Source organism: Thalassophryne amazonica, chromosome 13, assembly GCF_902500255.1.
Source record: "Thalassophryne amazonica chromosome 13, fThaAma1.1, whole genome shotgun sequence".
In the NCBI taxonomy this organism is placed as follows: domain Eukaryota; kingdom Metazoa; phylum Chordata; class Actinopteri; order Batrachoidiformes; family Batrachoididae; genus Thalassophryne; species Thalassophryne amazonica.
In genome coordinates, this window is record NC_047115.1 from 2,192,282 (window position 1) to 2,219,487 (window position 27,206).

Consider the following 27,206-nt stretch of genomic DNA (forward strand, 5'->3'; position numbering starts at 1 on the left):
TACACATACATACATACACATATACGAGGTCTATTAGAAAAGTATCCGACCTTATTATTTTTTTCAAAAACCATATGGATTTGAATCACGTGTGATTACATCAGACATGGTTGAACCCTCGTGGGCATGCAAGAGTGTTTTCACGCCTGTCGGTTACGTCATTCGCCTGTGGGCAGTCTGAGTGAGGAGTCACCCACCCTCTCATCGTTTTTTTCATTGTTTAGGAATGGCTCAGAGACTGCTGCTATGTTTGATCAAAATTTTTTCAAAACTGTAAGGCACAACTGAGTGGACACCATTCGATAAATTTAGCTGGTTTTCGGTAAAAATTTTAACGGCTGATGAGAGATTTTGGTCTGGTAGTGTCGCTTTAAGGACGGCCCACAGCACCTGACGGCGATCTGCGCTTCGAGGTGGCGTCGTCTCGCCGTTTCAAGTTGAAAACCTCCACATTTCAGGCTCTGTTGACCCAGGAAGTCGTCAGAGAACAGAGAACTTTCAGAAGAAGTCGGCATGAGGAGTTTATTCGGACATTCCATTGTTAACGGACATTTTGTAATGAAAGAACATGCGGGCAGAGTCGCATGTCGGGCCGGACCCGACCGCGGGGGGGTTGCGACAGGAAAAACACCTCCGTTGGAAACCTTAACGGGCAAGTTGGAACATGCCCAAGCTGTTAAACAATTTCTCAGTTACTCACTTGTTGAAAGCCATCAAAAGCCGCCTGAATTTTACAAATGGTTTTCAACACGGAGGTGTTTTTCCTGTCACAGCGCACACAGATTCGCCGAGTCGTCATGGAAACGACTCGGCGAATTTGCGCGCACGTCTTTCATTAAAAAATGTCCTTAAACAGTGGAATGTCCGCATAAAGTCCTCATGCCGGCCTCTTCTGAATCTTCTCTGTTCTCTCACGACGTCCTGGGTGAATTAAGCCTTAAATTAGGATGTTTTCAGCTCTAAACAGGCCGACGACGGCGCCTGGAAGCGCTGCAGGACGTCCCGCTCTGTGGGAAGTCCTTACACCGACAGAAACACCCCATAATCTTTCATCAGCCGTTAAACTTTTCACCGAAAACCAGCTTAATTTCTCGAATAGTGTCCACTCGGATATTCCTCACAGGTCCAGAAAAAATTTTGATAAAGCAACGCGCGCCGTCTCGAGCAGCGTGTGAAACAAAGGAATTCAGCCGAGAGGGGGGGACCACATCTCACTCAAGGCCTGCCCACAGGGAAATTACGTCACCGACACGCGTGAAAAAACTCACGCATGCGCACGAGGGTTCAAGCATGATTGGTGTAATCACACGTCATTCAAATCCATATAGTTAAAAAAAAAAAAGGGTCGGTTTATTATCTAAGAGACCTCGTATATACATACATACATACATACACATACATACACACAACAAAAATATAAATGCAACACTTTTGGTTTTGCTCCCATTTTGTATGAGATGAACTCAAAGATCTAAAACTTTTTCCACATACACAATATCACCATTTCCCTCAAATATTGTTCACAAACCAGTCTAAATCTGTGATAGTGAGCACTTCTCCTTTGCTGAGATAATCCATCCCACCTCACAGGTGTGCCATATCAAGATGCTGATTAGACACCATGATTAGTGCACAGGTGTGCCTTAGACTGTCCACAATAAAAGGCCACTCTGAAAGGTGCAGTTTTGTTTTATTGTGGGGGATACCAGTCAGTATCTGGTGTGACCACCATTTGCCTCATGCAGTGCAACACACCTCCTTCGCATAGAGTTGATCAGGTTGTCAGTTGTGGCCTGTGGAATGTTGGTCCACTCCTCTTCAATGGCTGTGCGAAGTTGCTGGATATTGGCAGGAACTGGTACACGCTGTCGTATACGCCGGTCCAGAGCATCCCAAACATGCTCAATGGGTGACATGTCCGGTGAGTATGCCGGCCATGCAAGAACTGGGACATTTTCAGCTTCCAAGAATTGTGTACAGATCCTTGCAACATGGGGCCGTGCATTATCCTGCTGCAACATGAGGTGATGTTCTTGGATGTATGGCACAACAATGGGCCTCAGGATCTCGTCACGGTATCTCTGTGCATTCAAAATGCCATCAATAAAATGCACCTGTGTTGTTCGTCCATAACAGACGCCTGCCCATACCATAACCCCACCGCCACCATGGGCCACTCGATCCACAACATTGACATCAGAAAACCGCTCACCCACACGACACCACACACGCTGTCTGCCATCTGCCCTGAACAGTGTGAACCGGGATTCATCCGTGAAGAGAACACCTCTCCAACGTGCCAAACACCAGCAAATGTAAGCATTTGCCCACTCAAGTTGGTTACGATGACGAACTGGAGTCATGTCGAGACCCCGATGAGGACGACGAGCATGCAGATGAGCTTCCCTGAGACGGTTTCTGACAGTTTGTGCAGAAATTCTTTGGTTATGCAAACCGATTGTTTCAGCAGCTGTCCGAGTGGCTGGTCTCAGACGATCTTGGAGGTGAACATGCTGGATGTGGAGGTCCTGGGCTGGTGTGGTTACACGTGGTCTGCGGTTGTGAGGCTGGTTGGATGTACTGCAGAATTCTCTGAAACGCCTTTGGAGACGGCTTATGGTAGAGAAATGAACATTCAATACACGAGCAACAGCTCTGGTTGACATTCCTGCTGTCAGCATGCCAATTGCACGCTCCCTCAAATCTTGCGACATCTGTGGCATTGTGCTGTGTGATAAAACTGCACCTTTCAGAGTGGCCTTTTATTGTGTGCACTAATCATGGTATCTAATCAGCATCTTGATATGGCACACCTGTGAGGTGGGATGGATTATCTCAGCAAAGGAGAAGTGCTCACTATCACAGATTTAGACTGGTTTGTGAACAATATTTGAGGGAAATGGTGATACTGTGTATGTGGAAAAAGTTTTAGATCTTTGAGTTCATCTCATACAAAATGGGAGTAAAACCAAAAGTGTTGCGTTTATATTTTTGTTGAGTGTATATATACACACACACACACACACACACACACACACACACACACACACACACTCCGCCCCCAGACAACAACCAGCTCAATGTATCATCTAAGAGGTCTCTGGTGTAACACTCATACTGAGTCACTTGTCGTACTTAATGTTGCGTTTTGTATCACCACTCATGCCTTCATCGTGGAGTTGCACAGAGAAGAATTTTCTTTCAACATAAATCAAATCTATGCTTGAATCTCAAATGTGCCTTCTGGCAAATTGTAGATGAACTTTCAAGTGTTTTTTCGTTTTTATAAAAACCTTCTCTATAGCACTTCATCATGAAGCTGTATAACTGGTGATGCAAAATACAAAACTTGCACTGTGCACAATTTCTCCAGTCATAACCACAGAAGCCTATAAAGTCTTCTGGGTTATCTGGATGTCTTGGTGGCTTTCCTCACTCGTCTCCTTATTGCACATTCACTCAGTGACTGACTCAGAGATGACTCGGGATTCAGACTTTCCCAGAGTCCCGTAGCCTTCAGACCCGTGTTCTTTCACGCCATCGACAGTCTACGTGTCTGTGGGTCTGTCCCGATGTTATCCTGCCGTCTCCTCAGGTAACAGCGGGTAATGTAGCATAGCCGCTGAAGCTAGCTGCACATTACATCTTGGAGAGGGAACGCTGAGCGTTAGAGGAATCAAAGGAGACATTGTCAGCCGACCCACCTGGACAGAATAAAACTCCGTTATAGGGAACCACTGAGGCGTAACTGGACCCTCAGGGAAAGGAATCTCAGGCTACTCTGCACTGAGGATGCTTAGAAATCTGGTGAAACAGAAACCTGGGCACCAGGTTAAGACATGGGGAGCTAGTTAAGGGAGACTGTGTGCTTTCATTTGGGGCGCTATAAAAACCATTTTGTGAAGAAGAACTACAACATGAACAGTCAGCAAGACCATTCAAAGAGAGAAAGACACACACACACACACACATATGTACAGTAGTGTTCAGAATAATAGTAGTGCTATGGGACTAAAAAGATTAATCCAGGTTTTGAGTATATTTCTTATTGTTACATGGGAAACAAGGTACCAGTAGATTCAGTAGATTCTCACAAATCCAACAAGACCAAGCATTCATGATATGCACACTCTTAAGGCTATGAAATTGGGCTATTAGTAAAAAAAGTAGAAAAGGGGGTGTTCACAATAATAGTAGCATCTGCTGTTGACGCTACAAACTCAAAACTATTATGTTCAAACTGCTTTTTTAGCAATCCTGTGAATCACTAAACTAGTATTTAGTTGTATAACCACAGTTTTTCATGATTTTTTTCACATCTGCGAGGCATGGAGTCAACCAACTTGTGGCACCTTTCAGCTGTTATTCCACTCCAAGATTCTTTAACAACATTCCCCAATTCATTCACATTTCTTGGTTTTGCTTCAGAAACAGCTTTTTTTTTATGTCACCCTACAAGTTCTCAACTGGATTTAGGTCCAGGGATTGGGCAGGCCACTCCAAAACATTAATTTTGTTGGTTTGGAACCAAGATTTTGCTGGTTTACTAGTGTGCTTGGGGTCATTGTCTTGTTGAAACACCCATTTCAAGGGCATGTCCTCTTCAGCATAAGGCAACATGACCTCTTCAAGTATTCTGACATATCCAAACTGATCCATGATACCTGGTATGTGATATATAGGCCCAACACCATAGTAGGAGAAACATGCCCATATCATGATGCTTGCACCACCATGCTTCACTGTCTTCACTGTGAACTGTGGCTTGAATTCAGAGTTTGGGGGTCATCTCACAAACTGTCTGCGGCCCTTGGACCCAAAAAGAACAATTTTACTCTCATCAGTCCACAAAATATTCCTCCATTTCTCTTTAGGCCAGTTGATGTGTTCTTTGGCAAATTGTAACCTCTTCTGCACGTCTTTTATTTAACAGAGGGACTTTGTGGGGGATTCTTGCAAATAAATTAGCTTCACACTGGCGTCTTCTAACTGTCACAGCACTTACAGGTAACTCCAGACTGTCTTTGATCATCCTGGAGCTGATCAATGGGTGAGCCTTTGCCATTCTGGTTATTCTTCTATCCATTTTGATGGTTGTTTTCCGTTTTCTTCCACGCGTCTCTGTTTTTTTTTGTCTATTTTAAAGCATTGGAGATCATTGTAGATGAACAGCCTATAATTTTTTGCACCTGCGTATAAGTTTTCCCCTCTCCAATCAACTTTTTAATCAAACTACGCTGTTCTTCTGAACAATGTCTTGAACGTCCCATTTTCCTCAGGCTTTCAAAGAGAAAAGCATGTTCAACAGGTGCTGGCTTCATCCTTAAATAGGGGACACCTGATTCACACCTGTTTGTTCCACAAAATTGACAAACTCACTGACTGAATGTCACACTACTATTATTGTGAACACTACTGTACCACATAAGTTAGTTAGTCTGGCAAAAACTACACATAGTTCATCATTTCTTCAGGCAACATGTAAAATTAAGAAAAATTTAGTATTTTTTAAGCACTTTATAAATCCCAGTGCTCACAAAGGAGGAACTCTGCTTGTGCTAACGCTAGCCTGGAAGCAGTGTTGTGTGATGCTAGCAACCTGTCATGTGAATCTTAGCATTGCGTTGTGACACTAGCAAGTTTTCATGCGAAGATTAGCTCATTAGTATTCAGTTATGTGACATGTAGTGTCAAAATTTTTGCTCCTCAACTGAAACTCTTGTTGAACAATGAATGTTATCAGAGTTTCAGCTAAGGAGGAAAAAGGGAGGACACCAGGCAGAGACCGTGTGTTTTTCCAGCTGTAAGGTTACATGGAGGCATTTTTAATACAGGTTGCAAACGTGTTAGGCAGGCTATCTGTAAGGCACAAATTAATCATTTTGACACTACAGACAATAGTGAGTTTTCACACTGAGGTCAGCCCATTAGCATTACATTCTGGAACGTCAGTGACTTTTCAATACACGAGAATGAGTGAATGGCTTCTTTAAGGTGCTCATCAAAAACAAAACAAAAAAAAGAAAAAACAAAACTGTCACCCTGAGAGTGACTGGTATCTTGCCAGAAGATGAATAGAGACTGCTATGAGGAACAACCATGATGAAGCGGGGCTGACGGGCAAGGGAACATACTATATTCATGCCAAATTTGGAGGCAAAGTTTCAAAAATTGCGACGAGGAAAGTTGTTTCGTTGAATTTCGTGTTTGACCTTGCTGTGACCTTGACCTTTGACCTTCAGCTTTGTGTGCTGAAAGGTACCTTGCTAGGGGCTGAGATATGTGAAGTTGCAAGTGTATGCGATGTAAACTGTGCTGCACTGCAAATTAAAGCAGAAAAATGCAATGATTACAAAAAAAACAAAAAAAACAAACCAAAACAAAAAACTAACATACATACTGACTAACATATCTTACAAAACTGTTTCGGCAAGATGAAAAAATAAATAAATAAATAAAAATCAGACAAAGACTTTAAGCTAAAATAAGGAAACAATTCTGTAAGACAGTGACAACCTTTACCAATTACCAACTGCAAATGGATTAAATTTAGAAGGACCTTGAACATGTTTCTCAGTATTTCACCAAAACTATTTATGTTTTTATTCATCCACTCACATTTCATAAATCAGGGCTGTGAAATGAAAATTGTGAAATCCAAGAAAAATTTGCAGGGGGTTGAGCTGGGGTTTAGGGCCTGTGGGGCCCCAGAAACCAAATTAATTTTGTAACTAATGATACATTTTCAACATCTCTGGAAGAAAAAAAAAAAAAATCTCAAGTGCATATTTAAATGATCCTAGATTCAACACTTCATCTGACCTGTCAATGATCCTGTTGAAATAACAGAATATGACGTGGAAGTTGGACCTGGAATGATTTTCCTTTTAATTGTAAACCAAATTATGCATCAACTCAGAACAATTAAACTACATGAAATTTATGAAGACTGAAAAGACTGTTACAGCATTTCAAAAACCACAGCTAAAGATTGTAGAATATTTTGAAAATCGTGGTAAAATATCAATAACATACCTTATAGTAAAAAAGTCACATATTCTTGTGTAAATTCCTATAAAGCCACAGTGTCTTTTTTCCCCATGAAAAAAGTCTACATTCATAAAAACTCATTTACATTCTTGTGTAAATTCATGTAAATCCATTCAAAGCCACAATGTCTTTTTTTTTCCAATGAAAGAAAGTCTAGATTAATAATAAAAAAAGAGTCACATAATGTTTTCTAAGATCCTGTTTGAACAGCACAATAATTGTTTTCCAGAGAGATAAAAGTTCTTACCATGTTTCCTGATGGCACAGTTCACTTTTCTGTTTATCTTTCAGGTGTGTTAATGAAGCCAGTGACAATTCCACAGATTCTTGTCCTCATCAGACTTTTTCAAACCATCTTTCTCACCATCTTCGCTCTGTCTGATGTCGGTCCGTGACACAGACATGCTGCACAAGTCTTCTTTTAAAAACTTGAGCGCTCTAAAGGTTTGCGATGTCCACATGCTACGTTTAGCTGAAGCGTCTTGCAGGAGCCACACAGCGTCGCTGCAGCAACCAACCAGTTGCGCTTTATGACAACTGTCATAACAGCTACGCTTTGAGTGGCATTTTTCCTCTGTAAGTTCCGCGGATCCAAGGACACAGATTTGTATCTGTAACACACAGATCAGTGTCCGCGGACTTATAAAACTTGCACGATGTTGTAAAAAAAGAAAAAGTTTTGCGATAGACATTTTAAAAAGTGATGACAAGAGTACAACACTACCCCCCCCCCCCCCCCCCCCCCCATGATGAAATCCACAGAATTCCTCGGATCCACTTATTTTTCCACAGCCCTGATGAATACAGCGACTAAAGAAACCTAGTAAAACAGTTAGCTATTGTTATTTGGGAGATTAACGCAATAAATAAATTTACAAAAATGTATACACACACTACCACCAGTCACAGCCTTGGGCACATTTCAAAATGAGCACATATTTGCACAAAAACAATAAAGTTTATCAGTTTGAACATTAAATATCTTGTCTTTGTGGTGTATTCAATTGAATATAGATTGAAGAGGATTTGAAAATCATTGTATTCTGTTTTTATTTACATTTCACACAACGTCCCAACTTCATTGGAATTGAGGTTGTAAATTTGCTGCACAGCAAGTCACTGTTACAGATATTTGTAATAAAAAGCTCAATCCTCCATTAAAAACTAGCAGCCGTGACTAGTTGTAGCGTACCACTAGCATAGGAAAGTCCAGTGCAAACTGATAACATACACAAGCAGGACACAAAAGTGAATACAAAAACCTCAAGAAAGCTTTTTCTTTTCTTTTTTGTTCTTTTTACAATGTGTTGAGGGAACTGAATTTATTTTCATTTATTTTGGACGATTAAGAAAACGGGGGGCGGGTGGATGGGGTCTCATTTTAATTAATATGCATCCTGAGCTTCATTCTGACTCCAGATCAGAGTCCTTCACAAACTGCAGCTGATAAACAAAGAGCTGGACGTCAGCGGCTCCCCAGAGGATGGGCCGGGACCTGAAGGTGATCAGACTGTGTGTACTGTGGGTTAGAGTCCACGCTCTTTCCACTGCGGCTCTACGTCTGTCTTTGCTTTCTCTCCCTTTTTCCTCACATTACCCCCCCCCCACGCCCTGCCAGTCGTTTCTTTGCTTTCTGTTTCCCATTTCACTTCTCCAGCTCATTTCTCCTCTCCCTCCAGCCTGGCCCCGTGCTCCGGCCCCTCTGGGGGCCCCTCCTTGCAGGCGGGCCTCTGGGTGCTCCAGCAGCAGCCTCCAGTCGGTGTCGGCGCCCTGCCCGACATGCCTGTCAGAGCCTGGGAGACTGCAGGCCAGACTCTCTGGCTCCACTGCCATTGTTTGCTTGGCTGCTCTGCTCCTCGTCCTCGGATTAGCATAAGAATAACGAGCGCGTCGCTGAGCGCGTCTCTTCCTCCTGCACCTTCAACATCCTTCACATCCTCATCATCACATCCTTTAATTAATCCATCATGTGACGTCTTAATTACTCACATTCTTCACTCTGTGACTTTTAAAATGTCAGCTGCACGTGCATTTAGCTCTTGACCACAGAGGGAACTGAACCTATAACCTACAGAGGTGATGATGCCTGATGGTGGAATCTCAAAAAAAAAAAAAAAAAAAAAAAAAAAAAAAAAAAAAAAAAAAAAGACATTCATGATGTCAAACTCTAATTGGTCAAGATTGAAAGAAAATGTCTTTAAAGCACAACAACAGGGTCAGTGAGGAAATCAGAGCCTTTCATGAATCTGCCCCTCTGGTGATCACATCTCGCTACCGGCGGCTTCATTACACACCGAACGTCAAAGCATCCCGACGCCCATGTTTCTGTGGATGAGCTGAGGTTTCTGATTTTAATGGACGCTGAAGCCGCAGAGGCTTCATTTAGATGAACTGGGAGGGAATTGAACCTTACCGAGTTTGTCTCGGTCGGATAGATGACGTGATGTTTAACTTGATTAGAGAGTTAAAGGAAGATCTGCTGCAGACTGAAGAACCAACATCCACTTCACCCTCATCTGTTCCCCTCCTCAATCACCGCATTACAGCAACACAGATATCCCAGCATCCACAAACACAACACACCCACCTAAACTGATCACATTATTAAACTACAGAGAACATCATAACATCAGGCCCCATCCGGATTCTTCTATCATTCCACAGAGAGGTAAAAACCCCACAAATCCAACACATTTCTCCTCCTCATGATGACAGGAATTAGTCCAGACACGTTAACAGCTGAAGTTATGCTTAGAACTGACTGAAAAGATCAAAACTGTGTGTTTATGTGGGTGATACCTCACAGACTGCAAACACGTTGAAATTTATTCATGTTTTTTTTGGGGGGGGGGTTGGAGGTCAGATCAGACATTATTATTACTAGTTCTACCAGAAAAAAAACAAAACAAATAATATTCCATCTATAAGATCAATTCATGTCATTGGGCAACAGTGTGATTCATCATCAGAGGGAAAAATCCTGAATGTGAGGCATCATTGTAAAGAGCTTTGAGCTTGTGATTCAGATGGAAAAACGCAATATAAATGCAGTCCATTTACCATTTATGGTGGAGGCTGTGCCCAGAACAGTTATAGTAACTTTGTTTTGTTTTTTTTGTTTTTTTTTAAGAGTATGAGATGCTCCAGATGATTCCAAATACAGCAGTGTGAATTCTGTCTGGAATTTGGTCACATGATTCCATGTTGGCATTTCTTCATTGGCTGCCTGTTCATTTAGGGCAGGGGTGGCCAAGTTCAGTCCTCGAGATCCACCTTCCTGACACTCTTAGTTGTCTCCCTGCTCCAACACACCTGAATCCAATGAAAGACTCGTTAGCAGACTTTTAATGAGCATTTCATTGGATTCAGGTGTGTTGGAGCAGGGAGACAACTAAGAGTGTCAGGAAGGTGGCTCTTGAGGACCGAACTTGGCCACCCCTGATTTAGGGGCAGAGTTTAAAATTCTGCTGAGGACTTATAAGATTGTGAATGGTTGCCTTCCATCTCACACTGTGAAAATCACGACGGGGAACCTGAGGTACAGGTGTTCCAGTTTCCACACAACAATACAAGTTGGACAACAAGCTCGACACCTCCAAGATTTCTGGAGTATAGAGAGCTACAAAAATACTGTGTCTATCAAAGAGAGACCTCATGGAAGAAGACCGAGGGCGCACAAGTGCAGATGCTTGGAGCTTGAGTATGTGGGTTTCAAACAAGTTGACAAGTTGGAATTCTGACTACAGGTGGCGCTCTTTGGGGGTGGGTTGCTGGTGGTGTAACTGGGAAATTCTGACCTTCAAGAATAAATGGAATGCACCATTATGTGGTGGAGTTGCGCCCGATCATGACCTGTGGTCATAGGAGGCGTGGCCTGTTATGTGTCCCAAAGTCTAAGAAAAAAAAAAATGAATTTTTCATTTCATTAATGGACACTTTGTAACTGTTTATCTACAGAAGTCAGACAGTAAAGATCTATTTTAATCTTAATGTTATTAAATGTAAATTCCCGTTGTTGATCTTGTTTGATGCAGGTTTTATTTTCTATCAATCATATATATATATATATATATATATATACATACACACGAGGTCTGTGAGAAAAGTATCCGACCTTATTATTTTTTTCAAAAACTATATGGATTTGAATCACGTGTGATTACATCAGACATGCTTGAACCCTCGTGGGCATGCGAGAGTTTTTTCACGCCTGTCGGTTATGTCATTCGCCTGTGGGCAGTCTTTGAGTGAGGAGTTGCCCACCCTCTCGTCGTTTTTTTCATTGTTTAGGAATGGCTCAGACTGCTGCTTTGTTTGATCAAAATTTTTTCAAAACCTGTAAGGCACAACTGAGTGGACACCATTCGATAAATTCAGCTGGTTTTCAGCGAAAATTTTAACGGCTGATGAGAGATTTTGGAGTTTTACTGTCGCCGTAAGGACGGCCCACGGCGCCTGACGGCGATATGCGCTCCGAGGCGGCGTTGTCTCGCTGTTTCAAGCTGAAAACTTCCTAATTTCAGGCTCTAGACGTAGTGAGATAACAGAGAACTTTCAGAAGAATTCGGGATCAGGAGTTTATCCAGACATTCCACTGTTAAAGGAGATTTTGTAATGAAAGAACGTGCGGGCAGAGTCGCATGTCGGACCGGACCCGACTGCGGGGGGTCACCACAGGAAAAACACCTCCGTTGGAAACCTTAACGGACAAGTTGGAACATGCCCAAGCTGTTAAACAATTTCTCAGATACTCACTTGTTGAAAGCCATCAAAAGCCACCTGAATTTTACAAATGGTTTTCACACGGAGGTGTTTTTCCTGTCACAGCGCACACAGATTCGCCGAGTCGTCACGGAAACGACTTGGCGAATTTGCGCGCAGGTCTTTCATTAAAAAATGTCCTTTAACAGCGGAATGTCCGCATAAAGTCCTCATGCCGGCCTTTTCTGAAACTTCTCTGTTCTCTGACGACGTCCTGGGTGAACAGAGCTTTAAATTAGGATGTTTTCAGCTCGAAACAGCCAGACGGACACCACCTCAGACCGCGCCTCGCTGATCCGCTTTGTGGGCTGTGCTTAAAGCGAAAGAAACTCCACAATCTCTCATCAGCCGTTAAACTTTTCACCGAAAACCAGCTGAATTTCTTGAATAGTGTCCACACGGATATCCCTCACAGGTCCTGAAAAAATTTGATAAAGCAACGCGCGCCGTCTCCAGCAGCGTCTCAGACAAAGAGATTCCGACGGGAGGGGGAGTCCACACCTCACTCAAAGCCTGCCCACAGGCGAATGACGTCACTGACAGGCATGACAAAACTCACGCATGCGCACGAGGGTTCAAGCTTGTCTGACGTAAAAACATATGAATCAAATCCATTTATTTTTTGAAAAAAAAAAAAAATAATAATAATAAAAAGGACTGCTTTTTTTTAATCACAGACCTCATATATATATATATATATATATATATATATATATATATATATATATATATATATAGTTTTTAATAAGTGTTTCATGTGACTTGTTTTCTTATTGTATTTTTAATTTGGGTAACACTTTTTTCAATATTTCAATTCAAAGTCCTCTACACATTAAAAATGTCATCATCATATGTTCCTTTTGTGTCATTTGAAAGTCCAAATTTGAATAAATTGTCAACATATGTAGAACATTTTAACTCTGGAACTATCAAATGTAACAAAACGTAATTGGGGAAAAAAAATTGCAGCAATATTAAAATCTTCATTAAAATAAGATCACTGAAGAATTCACGTTCAGTCAAACTGGTGCTGGACTGAAGACAGACAGACAGACAGACAGAGGGCGTAGCATGTGCAGGAGAACAGCAACCTTATGACCCCAAAGGGTTTTGAACAAACCCAATCGCCATAGAAACATGTCCATCAGGACTGCAGTGTTGCCTTCGTCCCTCAGCTGAGTCACAGAACAAACACAGTCTGACCTTTGATCCATCAGGATCCCACGTAACCCTCAGAAACCAGCACAGTCCCGCTCCAAAGTCTTCAATCTCTGCTCTGTCAAATATCAGGCCAGCAGTGTTACTCAGGCTGCACGACAAAATTAAATTACACACTGATGTTTAAAACAATACGTTTTAATAATTCTGCCAGTTTGAAGAAACGTGAAGGTGCATTAGATTAACATTTAACTGTACACGCTGATTCATCTGCCTCCATAAAACAAGCTAGCTTACCTTTCAACGAATTAAAAGAATGTAAATAAAAGAAAGATGGCACCTCACTGGTGATGGAAAAGAGTTGTTTCCCATATTGGCTGAAACCTGCCAACATGTTTTGCACGTGGATTCTGCACACTCAGTCTGTGCCTCATCACTTTAAAGATCTCCAAACCACTTCCAGGTAGATAACACGGTGTTACTTTAAGCTGCGTTAGCGAGCTGCCTCTTAGTAAGTTCTTTTAGCTTCTCGTCACAGCAGATCCAATAAGGACCTGTGTGTTGATTTGGAGAATGGGCACAGGGGGTCTTGAACCGGGAACCTTCTGTTTTGGAAGGAGGTGACCACCATGCTGCCCTCCACTTAGAAAAATTTGAAAAAAGAAGTTAATATAAACGCTCTATGGCCACAGTGATGTGTGTCTCGATCTATTACTGTGAGGGATCACGGCAGATGGTGTCTCTCTCCCCCTACAGGGTGTTTGACAGTCAGCTCAGCTGTAAAATTTGATTTCCACTGGAGCTTCTGCATCTTTGTTACAGTGCAACACGTATAACCATAACGAAAATCTTCCCTTGTCAGCTTCCTCAGCTTTGGAGGATGACACAAGTTCACTGTCAAAGTCTCTCAGTTCCACTCCACCGCCGCAAAAACTGCTCAACACCAGTGCTATGAATACTTCCCGGATGCACTGTACATGCCTGTACCTTCCATTGAAAACCATGAATGCTTACTATTATGGTTGAGGCACAGACCAGGTATCAGCTGCTTATCCCCCCCCCCACACACACACACTTCATCCTGCACCCCCCTTCTGCAGCTGACCACCACTGGAGGTGATGGAAAATATTCCAAAACAAACACTCCTCCTTCTGCATGTCAGTGTGTGATGACGTGGCCATCTGTAAAACCTCCACACCTCCAGAGTCTCTGAAAGAAGAAAATCAATCTAAATAAATGACGGTTTTAGACTGAACGGAGGCGGAGCAACAGCCCACCCGAACCTCATGTATAAAAAATAAATAAATAAATAAATAAAAATAAAATAACTGGGCCGTGAGTAACGGCAGCTGTAAATCTCACTGATCAATCAGTACATCAACAGCATTTTTTGATTCCCTTATCGGTCCTTCACTTCAGGACACCAGAGCAGCTGTCGTTTTTGAGGGTGTTAATCAGGAAATGATCATTTCTCTACAATGACTGCAGGCTGCAGCGGATCTGCTTGAAGCAACGAAGCAGTGCTTTGACCTGCTGCTTCACTGGTTCTCTGCTTTGCTGGTTTTCAGAAGCAGCAGGTCAGCTTCATGACCGCCTCTCAAAGCCATTTAAAGACGTCAATTGTGAGTCAGCTTTGTGTGGATTCAAGTCACGAACTGGGGCTTTTTTCTTGTTATGGACAAGAAACGAGAGTTGTCCCCTGTGCCACACCGGAGTTTTACACGATGGTTACAGTGGATCATCATATTCTACTTGATAGGCTGGAAAATCACTTTGGGATTACTGGGAGTGTCCTTGCATGGCTGACGTCATACTTGACCAGTCGTTCCCACTGTGTTTTGTACAGTAACACTACCTCTAACCTTAGTGACATAAAATGTGGGGTTCCACAGGGGTCTGTCTTAGGCCCCCTGCTTTTCTTCCTTTACATAGCACCCCTTGGGCACATATTGCAGCGTTTTGGGATTACCTTTCACTGCTATGCAGATGATACTCAGTTATACATGTCAATAACTGCTGGTCATCTCGTTCACATAAAATCCTTAGAAGATTGCCTTGCAGCAGTGAGAAGATGGATGTCTAGAAACTTCCTACTTTTAAACTCTGATAAGACTGAAATGATGGTTCTTGGTCCAGTGAGACATCGGCATCAATTTGACCAGCTAACGCTGTCATACATCACACTGACAAAGTGAGGAACCTTGGGGTAATTTTTGATCCTTCGTTGTCCTTTGGCCTCCACATTAGAAATATTACTAGGACTGCGTTCTTCCACCTGCGAATTATAGCGAAGCTTCGTCCCATCCCGTCTATGGCTGATACTGAGACCCTGATCCATGCATTTATCTCTTCTAGATTGGACTAATGCAATGTTCTATTTTCTGGTTTACCGCAGTCCAGCATTAGGGGTCTCCAATTGGTTCAAAATGCTGCAGCCAGACTTTTGACAGGAAGCAGAAAGTTTGACCACATTACACCCATTTTGGCATCCCTTCACTGGCTTCCTGTCCTAGTGAGATCAGATTTTAAGGTTCTGCTACTAACTTATAAAATTATTCATGGACTGGCACCTCCCTACCTAGCTGACCTATTTAAACCTTACGTACCGGCACGTGCTTTGCATTCTGAGGGTGCAGGACTACTTTGTGTCCCTAGGGTGAATAAGAAGTCTGCGGGTCACAGAACTTTCTCTTATCGTACCCCTGTTCTGTGGAATGATCTCCCTGCATCAATAAAACAGTCAGATTCTGTGGAGATTTTCAAGTCCAGACTTAAGATGCACTTATTTTTATATGGCTTATTTTTATATTTTTATATGCTAGACCTTTCATATGGCTAGCATACTGGTACAGTTTTGTTTTATGCTTTTTACTCTTAATTCATTTATTAGTAATTGGAGCGGGCTGTGGCCTCAACTTTACCTAAATTCTGGGTCTTTTAGTGAAGTTTAGGGCTAGTGGCCGGCGATCACCTTAGTATTTCTGTTTTTCTTGTTTAATGCTGACTAATTATACAGTATTTTTTGTCTTTCTGATGCCTGATTCAGAATTTTTCTCTCTGTTTAAGGTGTAGCACCATCCAGAGATGGGAGTTGTATTCGTGATGGCGATCCTCCTGTCCTGTGCGCCAATAGCATTTCTTGTATATTCGTCCGTGAATTGTTCTGTAATTTATGTTTGTATCATGGCCCAAGCAGAGGGTCACCCCTTTGAGTCTGGTCTGCATGAGGTTTCTTCCTCAGAGGGAGTTTTTCCTTATCACTGTTGCTCTGGGGGTTGGCAAGGTTAGACCTTACCTGTGTGAAGCACTTTGAGGCAACTCTGTTGTGATTTGGCGCTATGTAAATGAAAATAAATTGAAATTGAAAATTGAAATTGATGGTTCTCTGACGTCAGCACCAGCCAGTGTGAAAACTGAAGTTGTCCATCAGGTAAAGGAAATAATAATAATAACAATAATAACAATGATACTAATATCCTCTGTTTTGTGGGACTAAGTCCCACAAATCCCATCGTCACGTCTTCCGAAGGGGAAGCAGAGACTGGGGACTCAGAGGCGGACTCATCCATTACCCAGGCCGATGTCACCGAGGTGGTTAGAAAGCTCCTTGGTGGCAAGGCTCCCGGGGTCGTCCTGAGTACCTTAAGTCTCTGGATGTTGTGGGACTGTCTTGGCTGACACGCCTCTGCAACATCGCGAGGCGATCGGGGACACTGCCTCTGGATTGGCAGACCGGGGTGGTGGTCCCTCTGTTTAAGAAGGGGGACCGGAGGGTGTGTTCCAACTATAGGGGGATCACACTCCTCAGCCTCCTCGGTAAGGTCTATTCCAGAGTACTGGAGAGGAGAATTCAACCGATGGTCCAACCTCGGATTCAGCAGGAGCAGTGTGATTTTCGTCCTGGTTGCGGCACACTGGACCAGCTCTACACGCTCCATTGGGTGCTCGAGGGTTCATGGGAGTTCTCCCAACCAGTCCACATGTGTTTTGTGGATCTGGAGAAGGTGTTTGACCGTGTCCCTCGGGGCACCCTGTGGGGGGTGCTCCGGGAGTATGGGGTCCGGGGTCCTTTGCTAAGGGCTATCTGGTCCCTGTATGACCGCAGCAGGAGCTTGGTTCACATTGCCGGGTAGTAAGTCAAACGTGTTTCCAGTGCACGTTGGCCTCCGCCAGGGCTGCCCTTTGTCACCGGGTTTGTCCTGGGTCTTCCCCCGGGGAGGTTCCCCTGGAGGAGCTGGGGGAGGTGTGTATGGATCGGGAGGTCTGGGCGGCTGGACGTCCTCCCTTTTTATGAATTCCATCTGACGTGCTGTTGGGGTTTGACCTTGGTTCCATTTCCTGCTCCCTTTGTCTTTCCAGGTGAACCTGAGGTGAAGCTGACTGGGGCAAGTCAATGCTTCAGCTGGTTGGTGATGTCATGACTCAAACCCCCTATCTAGACAGCACATGGGAGTTGTCAGCGCGACGTCTTCACATCAGGGCTCCACCCCTCCTGTCAAGATGACACGTGGGCTCTGTTAGAGCGGCGTCTTAACAGCTGATCATCATTCCCGCTGGGTGGGCGTTCCCAGCTGATTGTCCTGCCTCATCACCACCAGTATATATCCTCAGATCTTCCACTGATTCAAGGCCAGAATGTAGTTGTGTGAACCTTCGGGTTGTCATTGTGTTTCCTTCAGGTTCCAGCTGTGCTCCAACAACACACCCAGTCGGTAACCTGGTCTTTAAGTTTTGTCCGCTCTGTTATCTCGGTTTGGCGTTTCCTCATTGTTTATGAAGCTAATGTCACGTGTCGTGATTTTCCCGTTGTGAGTTTCCACACTCATAAACGTATCTCGTGTTTTTTCCGCAGTGAGCCTCCATGCTCAGTACGTTACCTGCCGCGTTTTTTAAGCAGTGAGCCTCCGTGCTCAGTACGTTACCTGCAGTGTTTTTTAAGCAGTGAGCCTCCGTGCTCAGTACGTTACCTGCCGTGTTTTTTCCGCAGTGAGCCTCCGTGCTCAGTACGTTACCTGCTGTGTTTTTTCTGCAGTGAGCCTCCGTGCTCAGCACGTTACCTGCCGTGTTTTTTCTGCAGTGAGCCTCCGTGCTCAGCACGTTACCTGCCATGTTTTTTAAGCAGTGAGCCTCCGTGCTCAGTACGTTACCTGCCGTGTTTTTTCCGCAGTGAGCCTCCGTGCTCAGTACGTTACCTGCCGTGTTTTTTCCGCAGTGAGCCTCCGTGCTCAGTACGTTACCTGCCGTGTTTTTTAAGCAGTGAGCCTCCGTGCTCAGTACGTTACCTGCCGTGTTTTTTCCGCAGTGATCCTTCGTGCTCAGTACGTTACCTGCCAGGTTTTTTAAGCAGTGAGCCTCCGTGCTCAGTACGTTACCTGCCGTGTTTTTTCCGCAGTAAGCCTCCGTGCTCAGTACGTTACCTGCTATGTTTTTTCCGCAGTGAGCCTCCGTGGACCATGTATCATCCTTACTTATCACCTTACGGGTAACATACTCTCAACAAAAATATAAACGCAACACTTTTGGTTTTGCTCCCAATTTGTATGATATTGAACTCAAAGATCTAAAACTTTTTCCATATACACAATATCACCATTTCCCTCAAATATTGTTCACAAACCAGTCTAAATCTGTGATAGTGAGCACTTCTCCTTTGCTGAGATAATCCATCCCACCTCACAGGTGTGCCATATCAAGATGCTGATTAGACACCATGATTAGTGCACAGGTGTGCCTTAGACTGCCCACAGTAAAAGGCCACTCTGAAAGGTGCAGTTTTATCACGCAGCACAATGCCACAGATGTCGCAAGATTTGAGGGAACGTGCAATTGGCATGCTGACAGCAGGAATGTCAACCAGAGCTGTTGCTCGTGTATTGAATGTTCATTTCTCTACCATAAGCCGTCTCCAAAGGCGTTTCAGAGAATGTGGCAGTACATTCAACCAGCCTCACAACCGCAGACCACGTGTAACCACACCAGCCCAGGACCTCCACATCCAGCATGTTTACCTCCAAGATCGTCTGAGACCAGCCACTCGGACAGCTGCTGGAACAGTCGGTTTGCATAACCAAAGAATTTCTGCACAAACTGTCAGAAACCGTCTCAGGGAAGCTCATCTGCATGCTCGTCGTCCTCATCGGGGTCTCGACCTGACTCCAGTTCGTCATCGTAACCGACTTGAGTGGGCAAATGCTCACATTCGCTGGTGTTTGGCACGTTGGAGAGGTGTTCTCTTCACGGATGATGCGAAGGAGATGTGTTGCACTGCATGAGGCAAATGGTGGTCACACCAGATACTGACTGGTACCCCCCCCCCCCCCCCCCCCAATAAAACTAAACTGCACCTTTCAGAGTGGCCTTTTATTGTGGGCAGTCTAAGGCACACCTGTGCACTAATCATGGTGTCTAATCAGCATCTTGATATGGCACACCTGTGAGGTGGGATGGATTATCTCAGCAAAGGAGAAGTGCTCACTATCACAGATTTAGACTGGTTTGTGAACAATATTTGAGGGAAATGGTGATATTGTGTATGTGGAAAAAGTTTTAGATCTTTGAGTTCATCTCATACAAAATGGGAGCAAAACCAAAAGTGTTGCGTTTATATTTTTGTTGAGTATATATCACAAACATTCAACACTGCCAAAACTATTCCATTTATTAACACTATTAGCTCAACCAATAATTTGCATCACTTTTTACCAAAAGTGGAGCAACTTTAACTTTTGACCCCTGTACAAAATGAGACTGACCTTTGTCACCATTCTTGCTGTTTTTACCCCATAACTCCATAGAATTCAGTCACAGATAGTCCAAACTATACCTTTTTTCTTTATGATCAGGCAAATAATGTGGAATATTTTTCAATATGATTGGAGCATCTTTTAATTTTGACCTCTGTGTAATTCTTCAATTGACCCCTACCTGACCACCGATTGATAAGTCAAGTGGCCAATCGCTTTTTTCAAAAGAGGAGTGTCTAAGGAGTATTTCTGCTGAATTTGATGCTTTTATCACCATTTGCATGATTGTTGCAGTTATCTGCTGCACTAGTTATTTAAAGTGGATCATTCATGTTTTTCCAAGGTCACGCCTTCACGCCTTTTGCTTCAACCCTGACACATTCTGCTGGCTGCCTGATGTGTCCTCACGCGTGGCCCTTCACATTAATAAGCTGTTGATTATCAGAGTCCATTCTACTCTGTGCAGTTCAGCAAACATCAGCTAGTTATTGTTTAATCTCCCTTTTCTAGAGGGCAAACACAATTTGGACAGTGGACCACAGGGGAGGACATCATTCTTTGACAGTCACAGTATCATGATTCAAAACATTTGAGTAAAAACAGAGTATATTTATCACAAAGCTTGTGCTCCTCTGTCTTTGTTCTCAAGACTGAAAATAATGCTTTTGTCTCCACAGTTATTTTCATGTAGCTTGAAGTTTTTTTTTTGTTTGTTTGTTTTTTAGTTCTGTGTGTGACAAAACGATCCAAGGGCTCTGCACCTTTGGATCACCAACTGTTTGATATTAAATCCATTTGTTTGTTTTTTTAAACAAAACCATACATTTGAAGATGTCACTTTGTAAACTGGTGTCACGTTTTAAAGAATGAAGCAATCAAAGGATAATGAAGCGTTCCTGTAAGCTGAGCTGCCATGTGTCCATGCAGGCGTTCACGTCGGCACGAGCACATATGGCAGTGATTTTGTGCCACGGCCCGCTCGGCTCTGAAGGTTTCTAGCGAGTACAAAACCTCAGACAGTTGAGTCACCTTGTTCTCAAATAAAAGCAGCACTCTGCCTCCTTTTCTTCCAACAAAACTCACCTAGTGTTTACCTTCTGATTTTATTCACAGCTGATTGCATAATAAAAAAACATGATACTTTAACAAGCCTAGATTCAGAGTCAGACCAAACCTCCGCAACAAACACCATTTCTTTGTGTTTCGTCTCAGTTTTTTCTTTGTTTGTAAACCTGTTCTTTGTGGAGAAAGATTCTGCTCTACTCATTTAATTATATTTATCATTTCTGTGAGCAAATAAGATAATATGACACACAAACACAATAACTTAGATTTTCTTTTTAATGTATTATAATTTTATTACCACAGAAATTACCATATTTTCTTGGGTATAATTCAATTTGTTTATATTGCACCAAATCACAAGAAAGCTGCCTCAAGGTGCTACGGGTAGGGTCGACCCCGCCCTTGGGCAAACACAGGGGTGACAGTTTTAAGGAAAAAACTGGCTCCGTTATTTTTAAGGAAGAAACCTCAAGCAGACCAGACTCAGAGGGGTGACCCACTACTTTCGCCAACAGTTAGAAAGTTGCAAACAGTTCCCATCCATCTATCCATCCATCCATTTTCTTCCGCTTTATCCGGAGTCGGGTCGCAGGGGCAGCAGCTCAAGCAAAGCCGCCCAGACCTCCCGATCCACACACACCTCCCCCAGCTCCTCGGGGGAACCCCAAGGCGTTCCCAAGCCAGCCGAGAGATGTAATCCTTCCAGCGTGTCCTGGGTCTTCCTCGGGGCCTCCTCCCAATGGGACGTGCCCGGAACACCTCTCCAGCAAGGCATCCAGGGGGCATCCGGAAAAGATGCCCGAGCCACCTCAACTGACTCCTTTCGAGTCAGTTGAGCAACCAGTCAGTTCCCCAGTTCCCCCCCCCCAAAAAAAAAAAAAAAAGAAGAAAGAAAGCATGTAGCAAACACAATCAGTAACTACTGGTATATAAGTCACTTTTTTTAATGAGTTCGGGTGGGGGGGGGATAACTACACCTATGGGCCACTTTATTAGGTACACCTGTTCAACTGCTTGTTAACATCCATCCATTTTCTTCCGCTTGCTGAAGTTCAAACTGAGCATCAGAATGAGAAAGAAAGTGGATTTCAGTGACTTTGAACATGGTGTGGTTGTTGGTGCCAGACGGGCTGGCCTGAGTATTTCAGAAACTGCTGATCTGAGATTTTTACCCACAACCATCTCCAGGGTTTACAGAGAATGGTCCAAAAAAAAAAAAAAAAAAAAAAAAAAAAAAAAATCCAGTGAGCAGCGGTTGTGTGGACGAAAATGTGTTGATGTCAGAGGTCATCAGACTGGCTGAATGGAGGACCAAATGATGTCATGTCTGTATGGACCAACATTTTTTGGAATGTTTCCAACACCTTGGTGAATCTATGACATGAAGAAGTTCTGAAGCAGTTCTGAAGGCAAAAGAGGGTCCAACCTAATAAAGTGGACAGTGAGTGTATTTATAGTGGTTTGATTCCACTATAAACACCCTCTAAAAGAATAAATGCCAATAATAAAATGTACACAACAATGCACAAAAAACCCAAATTAAAGAGCTGATAATACAGAAAAAGGACCGAGTTATACTCTTGAAAATACATAATTTTTTCTCCTCTGTGCTGAAACAGTAACATTAGAATGATGTTAAACATTCTATCGTAATTAAAAAAAGTCAGATATAAATGAAAATCAGTTGCCATGAACAGAAAGAATTCAGACTTATTTTTACATAATTCATTAAAGGAATGATCTTGTGAGGTTTTTTTGTTATGACTGGCTGACAATGGTTTTGTTTTCGGCCCTTTGAAGCTGCCAGACTGACATTTGGATGTAAATCACATTCTGGACGTTTGTCGCAGCGAAGCGTGATGTCATTGCTTCGCTCTAATCACCCATCTTCCTGCTCTGTGGTTATTAATCAAACCACGACAGGTCCAATGACCCAATCAGTGCCGGTACTTAACAGCCAGGAAGCCTCCTGATTGGCCAGCACTACTTTAAACCCCCGGGGTCAAAGGTTAGTCCCTTCAAAGAGCGGGTGTTTTTTGTAGACTAGCCACAGTTAAAGGGGTAATCACTGGTGTTTACATCACTGTACCTGGCTGATGGCTCCATGGTCGGCACACGGCTCCATGGGAAATGTAGTGTAGAAGCAGAGGATGGCTGAAGAACCAGAGCAACATCAAAAACACAAACCTGTGAGAAACACACCAAAGACAGAAACTTCAGCACTACAACAAATGTGGAGAAACACTTATAAAGATTTGTTTTCACGATAAACTATAATAACAGCAGAAGAGCAACTTGTGGATTAAGAAGCATGGTCTGTTTCCTGTATGACGTGGAATCAAACACAGTTCCACCACTTCAACCTCCAGGCCACCACAAACTAGAGTGCCTCAGAACACAGTGCCATTTTGGTTCCAACTGCGATGAACTACTGAATAATCCTTTTATGTTTCTTTTTTTTTTAATCATTTAACTACATACAGCAACACATCCAGATACAGGTGCTATCAAAATAAATATAAAAATAGTTAAATGATCAAATTTACAATTTATGATGATTTATTTAATTAATTTAAAGCTGATTTATGCAGCTGCAGCTCTGTAACTCCGTGTCATACAATGATGTGTGTGACAGTTTTAAAGTTCTACGTTTCTGGATTTTGCCTCATTCTGGACTAATCTGACCCTCAACAAGTTTTTCTTTCTACAATCATCACCTCCAAATCAAAGGTAAACTGGACATTTTCCTCTTTTACAGACTTTGTGCTATAAATGCACAGACTTTTCTGATCCATTTCTCATCATATATAATATGATGATAGACGAAGGAGTAAAAGCAGAAAAGTGTCAAATCACAGCCTTTTTCTGTGTCTGATTTAACAGGTGCACATCAGGCTGCAGGTCCGAGTCTGAACATGGTGTGAAAAAAATACACGGTCATACTTTTACTCACAGAAATGACTCCGGTCCCACCTTCCTCAAATCTGCGAGTGTCAGAGCTGAACTTTAATTTGTACCTCTGTTACTGTGCACATCCAGACTGCTCTGAGCTTTTAATGGAAATACATTGCAATCGGACGGGACATTTATCCGATGTGAGTTACATGTATGTAACAGATTAGTTACAGTCATGACCGGGTCAATTTTTTTTTTCTGCCAAATGTGTTTGATCCATTAACAAAATGTTATCTGTGTGCGCACTGTAAAAACTATTAAAATATAATGACACGAAGGAGTGAAAATCACAGCTTTTTTTTTTTCTGTGTCTGACTTAACAGGTGCATGTCAGGCTGCAGGTCAGAGTCTGAGCACGGCGTGAAACAAATAAACGGTCAGGCTTTTAATCACAGGAATGACTCCGGTCCCACATGTTTGTGGTTTTTAACCCCCTACCACCCGCCTCATTTTGGCTTGTCAGTATCTCACAAATAAAAAGTGAATTTTCCCTTTGATGGGATATACAGGCTTAGAAGGGGTTAATGGAAATACATTGTGATCAGATGAGACATTTTATTGGATGCGAGTGAAAAATCTGCTGTACAAAATCCGTTATATACATATATGCTTATGACATGGAAAACAACACAAAAACTTTGGGTCTTTTTTGTCCGGTGACTGTGAATATCTGGTTTATTCGATGACAGTTTAGGTGAGTTTTACTGTACATGGGACTGAACAATAAATTTACCTCAAAACTTTGATGAAGTCACTTCCATCCCACATGCTGACTTTATTTTCCTAAATGTTTCTTCTGTTCAGATCTGAAGTGAATCTGTACATCCTGAAGCCCTTGTTGTGTCTATTTGTGCCTCCAAATGCACAACAACCCAACATTTTCAGAGAATAAATAAATAAAATAGCTGCATTTACATGCAGACACATTAACAGTGAGCACTATTCTGAATCCAAGACGGCACCACGAGTCACGTGACCGATTTTTTCTGACTCGTCATGTCGCCACTCTCTCTAATCAAGAAACTCTACCCCAAACTTCACACAAATTTTAAAGCCTTGTTTTGCTCAACCAAACTGACATTTGCAGGACACTCTGAAGGCTGTGGTGATCTTTGCACAATCAATCAATCAATAGACACCCTAATTGAAGGGTGTGTCTTTTGTTAATCCCAGGGGAAATAGCATTTGTTCCATGTGCTCAGTGCAAAAGAGCAAATAGAAGAGGAAAGAAATAGAATTAAGAATTATAAATACACAACACTATAAATATATGTATGTATATGTGCACTGAAGAACCAATGAAATGTTTTGTTTGAACAAAGTACTGAAAAATCTAGAATGTTCTCGATTGAAAGGCTCCTTAACGACTTAAAGTCAACCCTCTTCAGGCTTGCTGGACCGGACTCAGGCCTGTCTTTAGCTCTGGGTTGGTGTCAGTGTTTATGTCTCGTTGGTCATTAGCAGACGAGCACTTGCAGTATGGCCGACAGCTGCAGCCTCCTCTGTAACCCCCCAACACAGAAGCCTTTCTATTCATCAGCACAGCGCTCCTCAAAGGAGGCATTATTCCACCAAGGAGGCCGCCGCTGGGACTAGTGAGTTCATATTCACACTCAAAGATGCCGGCGGTCTGAGCCTCACTCCTGACAGCAGGAATTACAAACTTCATTGCAGCAAGACCAAAATGTTTAATCGACGTTTCTCAGGGCTGGCATTGAGGCAATATGGCTAAGCCTGAAACTTTGTCGAGGGGTTTGGGGGCTGCCTAGGTCCCTAATGGGGTCCAGGGGCAAAGCCCCGGGCTTGGGACTGCGATTTTAGGCCTTTTCAAACCTGTTTGGAAAGCTCTCTGGAACACCCAATGTTAGAGATTTTAAACAATCATTACCATCTTTGAGGTCAAGTGGTTTGTGTTTTACAATGCAGATTTCTAAAGCAAAAATAAAATAACCACAAACAAAAATTGGGCACAGATTCCCCTAACATCTGCAGGTTTTGACTACATACTACCATCACTGAACACTGTTGCTGCAGGGCTCATATTTTCAGGGCAGTTATTTTATAGTTTATTCAACAGACCAGTCCAAGCGAACATCAGTGTGGAAAGAAAAGCAAGGCAGAAAATGAAAAGGGTTCAGTTCACATCCACTCCGAGTTTCAAATATGTGAAAAACAATTCTTATTTCAATAAATGAATGGTTATTAATTTACAACATGAGCTAAGCATTTTGTTTTTGAAATGCCAAAATTCGTAAGCAATTTGAATTTTGACATTTATCGAAAACTCATCATGGATGCTTAATCCTTTTACTAAGACCTCTTCAAACTACATAGATTAAAAAAAACAACAAAAAAAAAAAAACATAAAAACATAAAAAACTACTTACGGCAATCGGCTGCAATGGTCAAAATCATATCCACTAAATAATCTCTTTCTTCCATTTAATCGTTTTGCAGGGCTCGAAATAGCACATGCATGTGCTAGTTTGTGCAAGTATTATTCGAGTGGTGCACGTAATTTTATACACGAAAAAAAAAAACTGGCTGCCGCTGTGGTTCCTTTACGGAACCCAGGAGAGGACACTTAAAGTGATATTTTTTTCTGGCCATGATAATTTGCACGAGTACAAGATCGCGAGTACAAGCGGCCGAGATGAGTTTCCTCCGCAGGGTGGCTGGGCGCTCCCTTAGAGATAGGGTGAGGAGCTCGGTCACTCGGGAGGAGCTCGGAGTCGAGCCGCTGCTCCTCCACGTTGAAAGGAGTCAGTTGAGGTGGCTCGGAAATCTTTTCCGGATGCCCCCTAGACGCCTTGCTGGAGAGGTATTCTGGGCATGTCCCATTGGGAGGAGGCCCAGGACACGCTGGAGGGACTACATCTCTCAGCTGGCTTGGGAACGCCTTGGGGTTCCCCCGGAGGAGCTGGGGGAGGTGTGTGTGGATCGGGAGGTCTGGGCGGCTTTGCTTGAGCTGCTGCCCCCGCGACCCGACTCTGGATAAAGCGGAAGAAAATGGATGGATGATAATTTGTGCACACGTTTTCCTTTAATTGAGCCCACGAATTAATAAAACGTGCTCTCAAATTAATAAAATTGTGCGCACGTTTTCCTGGCCGTGATAATTTGTGCGCACGTTTTCCATTGATTGTGCCCACGAATTAATAAAACGTGCGCACGTTTTCCTTTCATTCAAAATGAACTCCATAATATGACCTAAATTGTCATCCTCACAACGGGGAGACGCTTTGCCCTCAGGATCCTTTTTAATGTGCTTAAACTCCAGATGATGCCATGCTGGGCAGCTGGAGTTCTCTGTATGTCCTTGTGTGCCCAAACCATGATGATACACTCTGACCAGATCCATTTCTAATGTGGAAATGTATTACACTGTCTGCTGGTTTGTTGACTAATAGCCAACATTTATGTGTCAAGACAATATTGAGTGCATGTTTTACAAATTATGGCCACGTTTAAGT

At 42.9% G+C, this 27,206-nt stretch overlaps 1 long non-coding RNA gene across 1 annotated transcript in view; it reads right to left on the reverse strand.

Annotated features, from left to right (window-relative positions):
- Nucleotides 1-8,864: 8,864 nt before the first annotated feature.
- LOC117523103 overlaps nt 8,865-27,206 on the reverse strand; it is a 39,349-nt gene continuing 21,007 nt past the window's right edge. Inside the window, exons 2-4 of the long non-coding RNA XR_004564420.1 lie at nt 22,868-22,965; nt 20,720-20,724; nt 8,865-8,876 (exon numbers count right to left, since the gene is read on the reverse strand). This is a non-coding gene — a long non-coding RNA (uncharacterized LOC117523103). The remainder of the gene's footprint in view (nt 8,877-20,719; nt 20,725-22,867; nt 22,966-27,206) is intronic.